Genomic DNA, 17,107 nt, shown 5'->3' on the forward strand with positions numbered 1-17,107 from the left:
CATTACTGGTTGCAAAGAACGGTCTACCAAGAATAATTGGGATCTGGTCCCAAATGTTGGCAACTGGTTGGGTGTCTAAAACAATGAAATCAACAGGAAATAAAATTCTCTAACTTTAATGAAGACATCCTCAACCATCCCTTTAGGAATCTTAACCGATCTATCTACCAACTGAAGAGTAGTTCCAGTGGCTTTCAATTATCCCAATCCTTGCTGCTTATACACATGGTAAGGTAAAAGATTCACACTTGTACCAAGGTCAAGTAACGCATGCTCAATGTAGGTTTTGCCTATGACACAAGCTATGGTAGGGCTCCTTGGATCCTTATACTTGACTGCTATAGGCTGAGTAATTATGGAACTAATGTTACCTATCAAGAACACCTTTTTGGGCACACTAGTAATACGTTTGTGACTACACAAATATTTCAGGACCTTTGCATAGGCGGGGATCTGGGATATTGCATCCAAAAGAGGGATGTTTACTTCTACCTTCCTGAAGACTTCTAAAATTTTATCCATAGAAGCAGTCTTCTTTTTGTTAACTAAGCAATTAAGAAAGGGGACAGGGGGAACATAAGGATTGTTAGGGAGTTTTCCTTTTTCAGAAGAATCATTTTTGGTTTCCTCAACCAAATCATCTTTAGTTTCAGAAGAATCTTTAGGTTCATCAGACGAACCTGGAACAAGAGACACTTGTGTCCTCAACTGAAGGAGAGTTAACATTGGTAATGAATGGGGAAGATATAGGAACATTCTATTGGTATTCTCTACCACTCCTAAGGGCATAAATTATATTACATTGGTTGGAGGGCCCTTGTTGTGGACTCTTTTAAATTCAATTCAATTAATTTGGAACTGGGTGATGATTCATATTTATATTCCTGGGATTTAGTTCAGGCTAACTAGGCATCTTCCCTTTCTCCCTTTCATACAAAACATTATCAAGTTGGGAGATTTGCTTCTCTATGTTATGTTAGCTTGTCATGAAAGTACTCGTGAGAAGTTCCATGCTTTTCTCTAAAGAAAAAAGCCTAGCCAAATCACCACCTCCTCTCATGAATCCTGGAGGTTAATTCACAGGAGGTGGTGGAATAGCAGATTGAGTGAGGATCCTAAAATTGTTCTATTGATTGGGAGGCATGTTCCTTTAATTGGCTTGTTGGGGAACAAACTGCCCTTGACTCAAGGGTTGAAAATTAGGACCTACTTGATTATTGACTTGATTCCAAGAGAAGTTAGGATGGTTCCTCCATCTTGGATTGTAGGTCTGACTATAAGGGTTGTTTTGGGACATGGCATTCACATTTTTAGGACCTATATTCAAACTATTCACACGAGAAGTATTAGGGAACTCCTCCATCACATGCGTGGGAGATTGGCACCAACTACTCATAGGCATAGAATGATTTATTTGGATCAGTTGGGCAGGTCTTTTAACTACTATGGCTTTGAGTCTTTTGATAAAAATCTCAAGTTGAGCCTCTTTGATCACAACACCTTCTACAAGGTAACCCTTATTTTGTCTTCTCAATTTCTTGAGTAGACTCCCATTCTCTAGTTTTCTCAGCCAATTCAAACAAAAATTTCCAAGCATCGCCTTCATTTGTAAAAGATGTAAAACCTTTGGGGCACATAGACTCTAATAATTGCTTGGTCTAGTAATTAATACCCTTATAAATGATTTGACAAAGTTGCCATGTATCAATTCCATGGTGAGGGAATTCCTGAAGGAGGTCATTAAATCTCTCCATAAATTTGGAGAACGACTCACTAGGTTTCTGCCTAAATTGAAGAATGTCACTCCTAAGTTTATTAGTTTTATGCAAAGGAGAGAATTTTTTCAGGAAGACTAGAGTAAACCCTTCCCATGTGGTAATGGAATTGGTAGACAGACCATAGAGCCATTTCTTAGCTTGGTCCTTGAGCGCAAAAGTTATGAACTTTAATTTTATAGCATCATCAGTGAATTGTTGGACCTTAGTCAGATCACAAACCTCCTCAAATTCCCTAAGGAATAGGTATGCATCCTCAAAGGGCAACCCATGGAAATGGGGCAATATAGTGATGTACTAAGATTTGGGCCCAAAATTATTACCCTGGGCTTGTGGTAGAACTATGCAAGAAGGTTGAGCTGCTCTGGAAGGGTAGAACCTATCTTTCAGAGATTTAGGTGGAGGGTTTTGCTGTTGGTCTCCCATATTGAAGGGTTTTAAAGAGAGCAAACATATAGGGTCATTACTTGTTGGATCTCTACTTTTTAACTGATTCTTAGTATTACGTAACCACCTAACACTCAATCAATAGAAAACTACCCACAACTAGTATAAGACTAGCACAAAAGAATGGAAAGAAAAACTTTTTTTTAATTATTTTGTTTATTTTTTTTATTTTTTTTTGGCTTTTTGGGAGCTTACCGGCGGGGATCCGGGGTTGCTTAGGTCAATTCTTGAGGTACTGCTATAGAGTGAAACCTTTCTTTATCATACTGTGAGGCTTGGCGACCTCCACCGATACAACTATTATTGTAAGTTGTTCTTCTCAAGAATTCAATAGAAGAAAAAGAAAAAAAAAAAAAAGTAAACAAAGCACTTTGATTTACCAAAAGAAAGCAAAAAATAACAGAGAACTGTCTCCCCAGAAACGGTGCCAAAAACTTGTTAGGATTTAAAATATAACCGCAAGTGTATGGATCAGTGTAGCTACGGGTCGAACACAGGGAGAGTAGCCACTTTATTTTTGGCTCCTTTTAATAATGCGAAAGTGAACCGATGGTTGTGATGATCTAATTCTAACTATCGTCATAAACATATGTATCTAAAATAACGTCCTAACCATTTGTCATCTAAGAATTTAAATACGCATGCCACGCAATTAAAATTAAATAAATAAATAACTAAAAATAAACAACCCATGCAATTAAAAAGCAATGAAAGAAAAAATGTTGAAATAAAAATAAAGTAAAAGAAAGGGGATAAAGCTAGAGAGAGGCTCACAAGTTGGTTTCTCTACTTAGCCTGAGGGATGCATCATAATATAAGCTTCCCTACTTGACCAGAGAGTCACTCTTACAAGGGTGACTCTACTTGGCTTTAGGGAAAGGGAGGAAATTAAAATAAAAACAATAAAATGATGGTTCTATAGGTAGGAGGGGCAAAGCCAACATATACACTAGCCATGAAACTTGGGGGAAAGGTAAAGCAATAATGTAATGACTGAAATTAAAATCCCAAATTAAAAAAGAAAGGGTAGTCAGAACAAGGAATGAGAGGGGGGAGAAAAGACTATTGAAGAAGCCTCCCAACCTGAATCAATGCTTGAACTTTAAAGCTTGTGTGATTTGAGATACTGCCAACCCTAAAAACCAGATCTGGAATGAACCAAATTGAAAATTTCTAGGCTTGGAGAAAACAAATCTTGAAAACAAAATAGAACTTGAAAAAGAGATGCTCCATGGCTCGTGATCTTGTCACCTAGATCTAAGCCTAGAGTTATAATTTAAAAATTATAACTCAATTGCATAAATCATACACATAAAATGATGACTAAAATTAAAAGAGTGCTTGCATTAACTGAAATAAAAAAAGCTATAACAAAAGTGATTAAAGCAAAGACAAAGAAGAACTAAAACTACAGAGAGTGAGAGAGGGAGAGAGAGAGCAACTAAAAAAATCCTAGAAGAAGAATGAAGTGCCTCTTCCCCTTGTGTTGATTCTATTATATAGAGAATGGGGGAGGCAAGCTAACGATTTTAGCTTCTAAAAAAAAATTTTTTTTTTATCTTGTTGATGAGGTGGAGGAGAGAGGAGAGAGAAGAGAGAAGACAGAAAGAGAGAAAACGTGCGGAGAGAGAATCTCCCACGATATTTCTTGCCTTTTTTTTCCTATTTTTTCTCCCTTTTTCTATTTTGCTCTCTCTTTTTGCGCCAGAAACCCCCCTTGGCCGATTTTTCTTGCTTGGATTTGGACAATATTCTATTTTAATGGGAAATTCCATCCATGCCCTTATCTTTTCCTTTTCTTTTTTTTTTCTTTTTCTTTCCTATTTTTTCCCTTCAACTTGTGCACAACCCTCTTGGCCGACCTCCTTGCTTTAAGTGATGAGTAGGAGAGAGAAACTCTTTCAAAAAAAATCTTTAAAAAATGGTAGCCAAGATGTTCAAACTTGAGACCTCCTAATAAGGAAGGGATTTTGCACACCACAACTCACCAACTATGCTAGGTAGTTGTTTAATGAATCTTCAATCACTTAAGAGTGTGGTTCATTGATCCTTGTTGGAATTTAGAATATTCCTTGTACCCCTGGGATAACTGCAGACGGGCTAGTTCTGCATCTCGGTTCAGTTCTGATCCATTATTCTTTTTCTGGCCCGAAAAGAATAATCACTTGTATGGTTGACCTTTAATTGAACATATCCATCTTGCTCAGAATTTCATTCTCTTTGGAACCATGAAAAGAAACAGGACCTCTTTATGTGTAAAATTGGAGATATAACACCCGATAGTCCTTAAGGCCTTAAAAATATAAAATCTATAAAAAGAGAGTAAAACCCAAGGTAGCTCCATTCTAAATATGTAAAATACATGTTTTGCTCCCCTAGATTTCACACATAAATGTGCTTATCGATGGTCATCTTGACCGGATTCCTTTGTATATGAAAATTCAAAATTGGACTCTCCTTCCCGCGTAGGGTTTCCAGGGTTTTCAGGCAGGTGGGGAACGTTTCCAGGTTTTCTCAGTCAATCATCATCTCTGTTGATCAGAAGTCAAAAATTACGTCCAAGACCCACATTTCATCATAGCCAGAGGAGGGTGACAAAATTGGGTATCTACACATAGGAAAAGATAAAGATCAAGTGCTAACTTTTTTTGTAGGATTGGAAGAGCAGCGAATTTCTGTCCTACAAATCGGTAGTCCAGGTAAGTCTCAAAATTTAAAGTAGTTAAAAGATATTACCTATTGCATTCTTCAACTCCATCATTAATGAGAAAAATGACTGCAGTACATGCTCCGAGTAACAAAATGTGGTCATTCTTTTCTTTGCCCTTCGGCTGTTGGCATAGGCCTTGGCCAAAGAGGGGCATTCTGTAGACACCCAATTTTGTCACCCCCTTTCGGCTATGATGAATTGAGGACATTGGATGTGACTTCTTGCTCCTGATCGACAGAGATGATAATTGATTAAGGAAATAAAGAAAAATCCCCTACTCACCCAAAACCCTGAAAATCCCATGTGGGAGGGAAGAGGGCCCAATTATGACATTTTATATATGAAGGAATCTGGTCAGAATGACCATACAGATGGATAGTACTATAAATCATGATTAAAATGATATATGATACGTCGAAATCGAACCGTCGGATCTCCCACAATCTTTCTTGGAAAATCACATTTTTGCACACGTGCAGCCCTGCGTGCCTCGTGTGCATGGTCCAATGAATGCCAGCCAACCAGCCCCGTGCACAGCACCCCATGCCCCCACCACCCCACCCCGTGTGGCCCCGCACGCATGTCATGCACCCCCGTAATCATGCTGTGCACTCCCACCAACCAGCCCCGCGTGCCCCCGCACGTAAGCCGTGCGCCCCCGCATGCACACCACGCACCCCCACACGCATGTTGTGCACTCCTGCTTGCTTGCCGTGCATACCATGCCTGTGCCATGCACCCCCTATTGTGCGCAACTTTGCCTACCCCGAGCGCCATATGCCGTACACCCCTGCCAGCCTCCCCGCAAACCCTGCTTACCTTGTGCACCCATGACTACCCTAGCCACCCTTACCTAGCCTCGTGTGTGACCGTCAATGGCCAGAATATGTGCTCCATTGACCTGTGGGGTGGAGATTTTCTCTCGACCCAGTTGCGCACTATAGACTACCCCGCTAGCATACCCAACGTCGCAACCTCCCATTGGTCCAAAAAGGTATCTTTTTACCTTATTGGCCCAAAAAACTTACTTTTTCCCTATTAGTCAAAGAAAATCACCTCCTACCTCACTGGGCTAAAATTCCATACTTTTTCCCCATTGGTTTAGAAAAACCACTTTTTCCCCCCATTGGCTAAGAAAATTCTCTCTTTCTCCTCATTGGTTTAAGAACCCTATAAATACCCCCTCCCTTTGGATTTACACAATACAAAAACCCAAGCCTTCTAGTAAGCATCCCTTTGTGAGGGTAGTGGCCAGAAGATGATGATATCTCTCTTCCCCTTTTGGGGGGAGAACAGGGCTCACATCGATTGCTTCCTCTCTCCTCTCTTTCTCTCTTTAGTGAGAGAGGGGTGTGTTATGTGTGCTTACCCAGCGAGCCCCGCACCACCATATCGCCACTTGGAGATACGTGGAGGCCTATTTCGCAAGAGTGTAAATTTCATCATTCTAGATGGGGTTTGATGACCGTCCAATATGGGGATCGGGATCATACAAAAGGGTTTTTAGTCACCACCTAGGATTATGGGCCTAGGACCCTGGGGTGGGCCCAATTTCAGAGAAAAGGGCCCGAAAGTTGGTCTAGTCCAAAGATTTAGGATAAGTGTCAGGTTATAGACTTGGGAAAGTATTAGGCACCAAATCTGCCTGGTTCAACCGGTCTTACTAGATTCTTAAGAATGAACATCTTCCATAATTATTCTTGCTCCATATGCATGGCTAAGTTATCACACATATATACATTGACTGAATTTAAATAAATATGTACATTAAAACAAGGTCTATATAAAGTCTACATGATGACAATTCGGTTGAAAAACTATACCTGTACTTAACCCCTGTTTCGGGTCAAGAGGAGTGGGCCCCTAATTAGTACCAACTCGGATTGTGTTTTGAATTCTCCTAGCTCAAGGGAAGATGGTCTTGACCTCCAACTTCCTTTCTTGAGAGATGTTGGATGTGATGATATTCGGACAGAGTTCCAGCTAGGAATGCGTACATTTGGATTTAGTTTCTAACAGAGCTTCGGCTAGGGAAGGTTATTTTTGGGCTTAGGATGAAATGACACTCTGCTAGAGCTTCCGTTGGGGATAGGCTAGGGGAGGGCTAGGCTGAGGTGGAACTTCGGTAGATCTTCTGCTAGGGATAGGCTAGGGGAGGGCTAGGCTGAGGTGGCACTCTGGCAGAGCTTTCGCTGGGAATGGCTATTTCAGAAAAGATTCCAGGGGCACTTGGACAAGGGTTCCACTGTGAATGGCTATTTTTGGAAAGAAATGGATTGACCTAAAAATAGATTGAAGATCCCCAAAGCCCTGAAGAACACTTTGAAGATCCGAGCAGAACTTCAGATCTTGATAAAGATCTCTTCGTAGACTCAAGAAACCTCAAAGGGGGGGGTTTCTATTTTTGATAAGGATAAAGAACACTCAAAAGGGGGAGGCTAAGAACATACTATTTTGGCAAAAACTGGATTGGGTTAAAAACTTGGATTGAAGATCTTCAAAGTCCCCAAGAACACTTCGAAGATCCGAGCAAGATTTCAAATCTTGACAAAGATCGCTTCGAATACCCGAAGAAAATCAAAGGGGGGAGGGGAGGAGAGAGGGCTTCACTACTATGGAGTGAGGTGGGTTTATTTGGTGTGTAAAATCCAATGGAGGAGGGGGGTATTTATAGGTTTTCCGGGCCATTGGGGAGGGGGAAAATCTTTAACCACTATGTAAAAGGGGGTTTTTGGACTAAAATGGGTGAATAGGGTTTTAAACCAATGGGTAAAAAGGGGCTTTTGGACAAGAGAATTCTTAACCAAAAAATGGGTTTTTAGTCTTAAGTGGGTGAAGAGGAAATCTCTTCACCCATCGGGCCAGTGGAATGGGTTTGCGGGTAGTGGCATTGGGTGTACGACACTTGGCACATGGGTAGTGGGTTGGGTGTGCAGCTCATGGCACATGGGGTAGCATGGATGTGTGGCACATGGTGCCTGACGCATGGGGCAACATGTGCATGGGTGCTGGCAGTAGCAGGCAGGGGCACCATACGCCCAGGTAGTAGCAGCAAGCACATGGGCAACATGTAGTAGCAAACAGGGTGGGGGCTGTTGCCATGTGTGTGCATGGGCTAGGTCTTTCAGGGGCGTCCGGGCTAGGTTGTGTGGGCTGGCTTGCTTGCCAGTGTATGCAGCATACATGTGGGCTGGCCTGCTGGCTAGCGTGCGTATCGCATGCATGATCATGGATTTTTCTAGCGACGATCATGGGAGATTCAACGGTGATGTGCCATTGATGCGGAAAAAATTAACTAGACGATCTTCCTTGCAGTTCCTGGTGCTTTGGCCGACCTGCACAGAAGAGATGACAGGGGAGAGCCGGTCTGACCCGACGGGGGACACTCTGATGCCTAAGTCAGATCTTTCCACAACAAATGCTTAAGAGAGCTTTTCTAGTAAGAGAAGTGAGTAATCGATCCCCCATAATGGAGGCTTACCTTGGTATTTATAGGCTGCTGATAGAGGAAGAGTGGGAGACAATTGTCAAGAGTCCTATGTAGGCATGGAGTCCTCAAGGGGAGTGGCTGTGTGGTTCTGGGAATATTCCCCGCTCATCTTGGAAAGGCCAACCGTGTGACGTCTATGATGACGTGTAGTGGATAGAGTCCTGTCCTTTTAAATAGGTATTACGTTCCTTGAATATAGGGGTGGACGAAAACACGTCTCTGGAAACCTTGTTGTTGACATCGGGCCGAGGTGATAGCACGGCTTGATGGAGGCCGAGGTGGCAGCAACGCCTGTTGGAGGTCGAGGTGGTAGCACGACCTGATGGAGGCCAAGGTGGCTGCACAGCCCGATGGAGGCCGAGGTGGTGGCACAACCCGATAGAGGCCGAGGTGGTAGCATGGCCTGATGGAGGCTGAGGTGATAGCATGGCCCGATGGAGGCCGAGGTGACAGCACGGCCTGATGGAGGCCGAGTTGATTGCACAGCCTGATGAAGGCCGAGGTGATAGCACGGCCTGATGGAGGCCGAGGTGGCAGCATGGCCTGATGGAGGCCGAGGTGATAGCACGGCCTGATGGAGGCTGAGGGGTATCTTAGTTCTGTTCAGGCTTGCATACATGCTAGGATCGTGCTGAGGAAGTTGACATATTTTGCCTCATCACCAGCCCCTCGCTCTAGCAGTTCGAATCGATCTACTAGAGCATTAATTCAATGTGAAATGCACTGCTTCACTTTCTCAGCCGAGGCTGCTTCAACGGTTCGAGGACATGGTTGTTGCTTATTCAAAGGTGAAGGAGGCAATGTACCTTCATGGACTACCGGACAAGATCATAGGCTAACTGGAGGTTGAGAAGAAAATGGCCTGATCTGAGGAGGTCTATGCCAATGATGTCGGGTGTATAACTAGAAAGCTAGAATAGGAGGTTCCTAAGCCGCTCAATGCCAACAGCAACTTGATAAAGGAGAGTGATGCTCTCTAAGATGAGTTGTTCGAGAATCAGGGTGCTCGCAAGGAGGACGAGCCTGTGGCTAGGGTTAGCAAGCTGGAAAGGCCATACCGGACAGAGCTGGATGTCGAAGAGATGGCTGAACCCCTAGGCCTGTCAGAAGTTGGTTGATATCAACATTGCTTTGTTTCAGGTTGGCTCGAACAATACCATCTGGTTCATTCTGAGTAAGATGTTAGGTTACAATCTGACAGACTATAAGTAGCACGTTCCCGCCCTTGCTACTTCGGTGCAGCTCAGTGGCTCAATCGCCGTTAGTGAAGAGGTTTCTGACTCGATGGATAGCCAAGTGAAGAGTTAGGCCCGTGGATCAGCCCCCCGAGTTTAGCTTTATATATATTTATACTTATGTAGATGTCTCCTTGGTAGTGATGTACTTTGAGGGCTTTTTCCCCATTTTTGGTCAATGAAAAATTTATTCTGATGTCTTCATCTCTCAGTATTCTTGTGCTTCTTTCTTTATTTTCTTGTGCTTTGGGCGCGGACCGAAATGAGTAACTTGTTGGAAGAATAAGGACAAGTACAGCTGTCTGAGTGTGGCCCAGTTCCCTAGCCGAGCTCGGAATCGATCTTCCATATCTAGCTTATGAACTCATGAGGCGCTAAGCCTTGGATTAGCCATAGGGGTGCCGAGCTTGGGCTCAATCTTTTGATGTGCCTTGCATTAAGGTCTTTTGCATTACGTAAGGTCTTGAGGTGTCGAGCCATCCTCGGGTATGAATGCCTTAGTGCGTAAGGGCTTGATGTGCCAAACTAGGGTCTAGTCTTGTGGTGCCGATCTTGAGCTCGGTCTTAGTTGCTGCCAAGCTGGGGCCTGATCTTTGTGCCTTATTGGTTAAGGTCTTTGAGTCGCCAGACTAGGGTCTGGTCTTGTGGTGCCGAGCTGGAGCTCGGTCTTAGATGCTGCCGAGCTGGGGCTTGGTCTTTGTGCCTTATTGGTTAAGGTCTTTGAGTCGCCAGACTAGGGTCTGGTCTTGTGGTGCCGAGCTGGAGCTCGGTCTTAGATGCTACCGAGCTGTACTCAATTTTTGAAGGGTCAGATATTTGAGAGAAGCTTCATAGTATATTGATGTGTGGTATGCACTTGAGACAAAATACATTACTTCAAAATAGAATCTAATCTACTCTGTGATAAAAATTGAATAACTGCTAAGGTGCTAATAGTATAAAATCTTCAAGACTAATACCCAATCGATGGGATTTCAATGCAATCTACTGAAAAAATTGTCTATTGGAAATTTTTTTTTGAGATTTTCAACATTCCATGCCCTTGGCATAGCTGTACCCCCCTAAGTCTGCAAGTGGTATGTGCCAGGGCGCACCACTTTGGAGACTATGTAAGGAACTTCCCAATTCGCGCTGAGCTTGCCTTCACTTCTTGGGTCCGTCGTTGCTGCTTTCCTGAGGACCAAGTCCCCCACTTCGAATCCCTGAGGCTTAACCCTCTGGTTGTGATACTGCCGGACTTTCTGCTTGTAGGTTTCATTTCGAACAAGTGCTTCTTCCTAAACTTCATCTATGAAGTCGACGTTTGCTTGGAGCCCGGCTTCGTTCTGTGAGGCTTCGAACACTGTTGATCGGAACGCGGCTTGGGTTACCTCCACAGGGGTTAACGCTTTAGTCCCATATGCCAACCGGAACGGTGTCTCCTGTGGGGGTCTGAGCCGAAGTGCGATAAGCCCAAAGTACACTGAGTAGCTGATCTGCCCAATTCTTCTTCTCCCAGTCCAGTCTCGTCTTTATTCCATCTAGAAGTATGTGGTTGGCTTTTTCTGCCTGACCGTTCGATTGCGGGTGTGCTACAATGGTGTTTCAGAAATCAATATAAAAGTTACTACAGAAGAGCCTGAATTTTTGATTGTCGAATTGTCGACCATTATCTGTGACCAACACCTTTGGGACACTATAGCGGAATATGACGTTGTCCCTAATGAACTTCTCTACTGCCTACTCAGTGATTCTGACCAGGGGACGTGCTTCCACCCATTTAGTGAAGTAGTCAATAGCGACAATCAAGAATTGAACTCCCCCTTTTCCCTTCTTAAACTGTCCTAGAATATCCATTCCCCACATTATGAATGGGATCGGGTAGATCACTGAACTAAGTTCTGTAGCCAGGACGTGTCATATTGGGGCGTGTACTTGACACTTAAAGCACTACCGTACAAACTTCATTGCATCTCTTTGCATGTTTGGCCAGTAGAATCCTTGGCGTAGCACCTTGTAGGCTAGTGTTCTACCCCTGATGTGTCTCCCATAAATCCCTTCATGGACTTTGTGAAGTGTCTCTTCAGGTCGGCTCGGGGGCAGGCACTTTAGCAGGGGCCAGGATATTGCCCTTTTGTAAAGCACTCCACCCTGGAGGGTGTATTTGGCTGCTCTCCTTTTGACTGCCCTTGCTTCTGTTTGATCTCCTAGGAGATGTCCGTCACGTAAATAGTCAACGATGGGATCAATCCAGCTCGGCTCAGCTCTTTGCATATTGCTGCACTACAATTCTTGCTCATAGGTAGGTTGGTCTAGCACTTCAAAATATACCGAGCTTGCACAGTCAGCGAGGTCAGCTATAGCTAGTTTGGAGAGGGCATCTACCATTGTATTTTCCTGCTGTGGGATCTGTACCATTGCGAACGTGCTAAAGCTGGTCACTAGGTGACGTACTTGTTTCAAATACTTGGCCATTCTTTCTTCTTTGGTCTCATATTGGCCATTAACTTGGTTCACGATTAGTTGGGAGTCACTATGTGAGACCAAGTAGTCTGTCATTACCGCCTTTGCTAGTTTGATTCCCGCAATAAGGGCTTCATACTCTACTTCGTTATTTGTTACAGGGAATGCAAATCTAAGGGCGTAATGTATCATGAATTCCTCAGGGCTTTTCAGCACAAGTCCTATGCCACTCCTCACTATGGTGCTAGATCCATCAACAAAGAGCTCCCAATTTCTGTTCAGCTCGGCCTCAGGTTCTGCCGCTTCTTCGATTTGTGTACATTCTACCAAGAAGTTAGCCAGCGCCTGGCCCTTGATCGTGCTTCTTGGTCAAAATTCAATGTTGTGCTCACTTAACTCCATAGCCCAATTTACCATATGTCCCGCTACGCTAAGGCTATGAAGTGACTTTCTTAGCGGTTGATCAGTTAGTACAGCAATGGCGTGCGCTTGGAAGTAGGGCCTCAACTTCCTGGCAGTGACGACCAGCGCCAGTGCAAGCTTCTCAATCTTTCGGTACCTTGTCTTCGCTTCCAGGAGCACATGACTCACATAGTAGATGGGTCTCTGGGTCTTTGCCTCCTCTGACGAGGACTACACTAACGGCTACCACGGAGGTAGCGAGGTAAAGCTGTAGCTCCTCTCCAGGCTCTGGCCAGCTCAGCAGAGGGGGTTGGGTTAGGTAGGCCTTGACTTCACCGAAAGCTGCTTCATATTCCTCTATCCAGCGAAATTTTTCTTGGCCTTTTCCTCCCTTTAGTAGCTTGAAGAACGGAAGGCACCTATCCCCAGCTCGGGATAAGAACCTGTTAAGTGCGGCCAGGCACCCTGTAAGTTTTTGCACTTCACGAATGCTTCTTGGTGGACACATCTCATGAATGGCCTCAATTTGAGGGGTTCGGCTCTATCCCCCTTTGCGACACTAGAAAACCCAAGAATTTCCCAAAGGTTACTCCAAATGCATACTTGGTTGGATTTAGTCTCATCTGGTTCTTCCGCAGGACACCGAAAGCCTCTTTAAGATCTAGCACGTGATCAGTGCCTTTCGCGCTCTTAACCAGCATATCATCAACGTAAACTTCCATATTTCTTCTGATCTGGCTTCGGAACATCGTATTCACCATCCTCTGGTAAGTGGCTCCAGCATTCTTTAGGCCACAAGGCATTGCAGTGTAGCAATAGTTACCCTAAGTGGTAAGGAAAGCAGTTTTCTCCTCATCTACCTCCTTCATCTTTATTTGGTTGTGGCCAGAATATGCATCCATGAAGGTCAGCATCTCGTGGCCTGCAGTCGAGTCTATAAGGTAGTCAATCCGGGGCAAAAGGTAGCAGTCTTTGGGACAAGCCTTGTTAAGGTCCGTGTAGTCTATGCATATCCACTTCCCGTTGGACTTAGGAACCATGACCACATTGGCTAACCAGGTCGGGTATTTTACTTCCCTTACAAACCCCGCTGTTAGGAGTTTGTCAACCTCCTCATTGATGATGGTGTTCCTCTCAGTCACGAAGTTCTTGTGCTTCTACTGGATAGGCTTGAATTTAGGGTTAACATCAAGACTGTGCTCGACTACGGTCCTGGAGATGCCCTGTATATCAGAAGCTCTCCACGCGAAAATATCAGATTTCTCACTAAGGAAGTTCAAAATTTCTTCGCGGTGTTGGGAGCTTAGCAGCGCTCCAAGCTGAACTGTTCTGGACGGTTCAACCTCAGTGATTGGGATAGTAAGTAGTTGTTCAACTGGCTCAGCTCGGGTCAGGAGGCTTTCATCTCGGCAATCAATAACTTCTACCATACTTGCTAGGCCTAAGCATGGGATTCTTTCTGGCTAGACTTGCATTCCCCTACTCCATTACTGGTTGGGAATTTGACCTTCATGTGCCTAGTGGACACAATCGCCCTAAGACCATTGAGACTAGGTCGGCTAAGGATTGCATTATAGGGTGAGGCGATCTTGGCGACCATGAAAGAGACCATAGTTGTGGCTGTCTGAGCTCCCTGTTCGATGGTTACGGGCAAGTCAACAACTCCCTCTAACTAAGCTGGCATGCCTAAGAATCCGTACAAGGGTCCCGGGGCTGGTTTTAAGGCCCCAGTGCCAAGCCCCAGTTTTATGAAGGCTTCGTATAACATGAGGTCAACGAAGGCTCCCGTATCCACTAGGACCCTGTGGAAGGGGTGGTTGGCCAGCTCTAATTGAATCACGACAATGTTGTTGTGAGGCCAGTTCAACTCTTCCAGATCTTTATCAAAGAAAGTAATGGGTGGATCCGTTTTGAGGGCTTTGACAGGTTATTCCAAGATACATATGAACCGTGCGTGTGCTTTGGATTTTTTGACTGATTCTGCCTTGGGTCTACCTATGATTGTTAAGATGGCTGTGCCCATGGGCTAGTTATCGTAAGTGTCAGCTCGGTCCGTGGCAGGGTCCTTGGATGGCTCGGCCATACCTCGGCTCGACTGGGCATCATCTCTCCTCAGCTCAGGCCAGTTCCCACCATATTTCTGCTTCAAATACTAGTTGAGGTATCCAGCCTTGATGAGCTCATCAATTTCCATTTTCAGAGACTTACAGTCTTCAGTGTCATGTCCATGGTCTCAGTGGTATCAGCAATACCAGTTGGGGTTCCTCTCCTCTGGTTTACCTACCACTGGCCTGGGCCAGCAAAAGTACTTTTGATTTTGGATCTCTAAGAGCAGGTTTGCTCAAGAACGATCAAGTTCATATCACTCAGGTTCAACTGTGTCAAGAGGCCAATCTGTTCTATTTTTCTTTGACTCACGAGAGTCATCCCTAAGTCTCAGAGTCCTTTTCTTCTCCTTCTCCGCCTGATCTCCCCTATCAACTATTCCTCGGGCAGCCAGAACTTCCTCCATGTTGGGGTATTAATTGCACCGTCTCAATAGTTCGGGCATTGTTTCTAGTAAGTCAAGGGCCAGAGACTGAACCAGATTAGGGTGTATTACCGTGTTGTACAATGTGCTATACGCCACTCCTTCTGGTAGGTTTTTACCTCCAGTGTCACCTTGGTGAATCGGGCAAGGAATTCCCTTATAGTCTCCCTCGCTCCCTGCCTCATGTTCATCATGTTTTACGTAGTTTGCTTCTGCTTCATAGTTTCTTAGAAACGTGTGAGGAACGCTCTTGTTAGCTCTTCATAGCTGTGGATGGATCATGGCCATAAGTTCGACATCCACACCAGCGTAGCTCCTTTTAATAAGGTTGTGAAAGCTCAGCAGAGAACGGCGTCTGACCTACCATGAACCGCCATGGTCGAGTTGTAGTACAGCAGATGATCATAGGGATCTGTGGTGCCGTCATATCCATTTAAGACAGGTATCACAAAATTTGAGGGTAGCTTGGTGTCAATCAGTTCGTCGGATACTGCATTATGGGTCAGAGTTACAGTTATGTCGATCGGGTGCCCCTGCCTCTGCATTCCCTCTATTCGCTCAGTGAGTCATTGGATGCGGCTCTCCAGATCATCTCTTCTCTCCTCGGCTTGGTGATCTGTGGATCGGCGTGCCCCTTTACCTCTTCTAGGGCTTCTTCCTTAGCCTTGGTGACCACCAAGCTGATCCTGACCTTACCGTGGTGTGCCTCTAGTCAGCCTGATGGGCGAGCCCAGACCTGGGTGGGGTCAATCTTGCCGAGTTGGCCTCTGGTAGTTTTCACGTTCCTCTCTATGCGGACGCGCACCTGTATTGAGTCTTTGAGGTGACAGTTGGTGTCTTCCTACCTGGGGTGGGGATCTATGAGTATCATGTGTCTCTGGGCTCTGGTGTTGCACGAAACGACGGGCTCTCCCATTCTAGGCAGGGATGGGACCTTGCCTTCACCCCTCAGTAAGAGAGCGGGGTGGTACCGAATGAACAATGTGTGAAGTTCTGGCCAACCCCCTTCTTGCTGTTGATTGAGGGGTGAAACTGTTGTTAGGAGATTCGTCATTGAGGTGACTGCTTGGAACAGGCCTAGGTGGCTGAGCCGAACTAGTACGTGGCATTGGAAGTGCCGAGCCGAACTGACGTATGAAATCCCATACCAGTGCGTTTGTAGCTAATACCTGCAACTGCAAGCTCTGCATCTGCTCTTCCACGTTTGGTTGAGTTACCCGGGATGATGGGACATAGTGGGATAGCTGAGGGTTCTGCTCATACTGATCCCCCTCTCCTTGGGCAACTTGTGCATCGGGCCTGGTTTGCTGGGGTCCTTGTGGAGGGGTCTCTACTGGGACGTTTTCCTACTCTGCCATTGGTGGTGAATGGGGATGTCTAAGTGGTACTTCGCGTGTGGATCTTGCTCACGTTGTCGTTGAAGAAATGACCTTCTCACTCCTTAATTGCATTGGTCCAAGGTGACTTTTTGTAACAATTCCCACAGACGACACCAATTTGATGCGGAAAAAATTAATCGGACGATCTTCCCTGCAGTGCCTGGTGCTCTGGCTGACCTGCACAGAAGAGATGACAGAGAAGAGCCAGACTGACCCGATGGGGGACTCTCCAATGCCTAAGTCAGATCTTTCCACAATAGATGCTCAAGAGAGCTTTTCCAATAAGAGAAGTGAGTAATCGATCCCCCATAATAGAGGCTTACCTTGGTATTTATAGGCTACTGATAGAGGGAGAGTGGGAGACGATTGTGAAGAGTCCTGTGTAGGCGTGGAGTCCTCAAGGGGAGTGGCTCTGTGGTTCTGGGAATATTAGGGGAATATTCGTCGCTCATCTCGAAAAGGAATATTCCCCACTCATCTTGGAAAGGCCAACCGTGTGACATCTATGATGACGTGTAGTGGATAGAGTCCTGTCCTTCTGAATAAGGATTACGTTCCTTGAATGTAGGGGTGGATGAAAACACGCCTCTGGAAACCTTGTTGTTGACGTCGAGCCGAGGAGATAGCACGGCTTGATGGAGGCCGAAGTGGCAGCACGGCCCAATGGAGGCTGAGGTGGCAGCACGGCCTGATGGAG

General features: G+C 45.1%; 1 non-coding gene across 1 annotated transcript; it reads left to right on the plus strand.

The window, feature by feature from the left end:
- Nucleotides 1-1,707: 1,707 nt before the first annotated feature.
- Nucleotides 1,708-1,814, plus strand: LOC122070168. Its single transcript, XR_006137684.1, has one exon. It is a non-coding gene; the product is annotated as a small nucleolar RNA R71 (small nucleolar RNA).
- Nucleotides 1,815-17,107: the final 15,293 nt, after the last annotated feature.

The sequence above is a fragment of the Macadamia integrifolia genome, unplaced genomic scaffold, assembly GCF_013358625.1.
Source record: "Macadamia integrifolia cultivar HAES 741 unplaced genomic scaffold, SCU_Mint_v3 scaffold840, whole genome shotgun sequence".
NCBI lineage: Eukaryota > Viridiplantae > Streptophyta > Magnoliopsida > Proteales > Proteaceae > Macadamia > Macadamia integrifolia.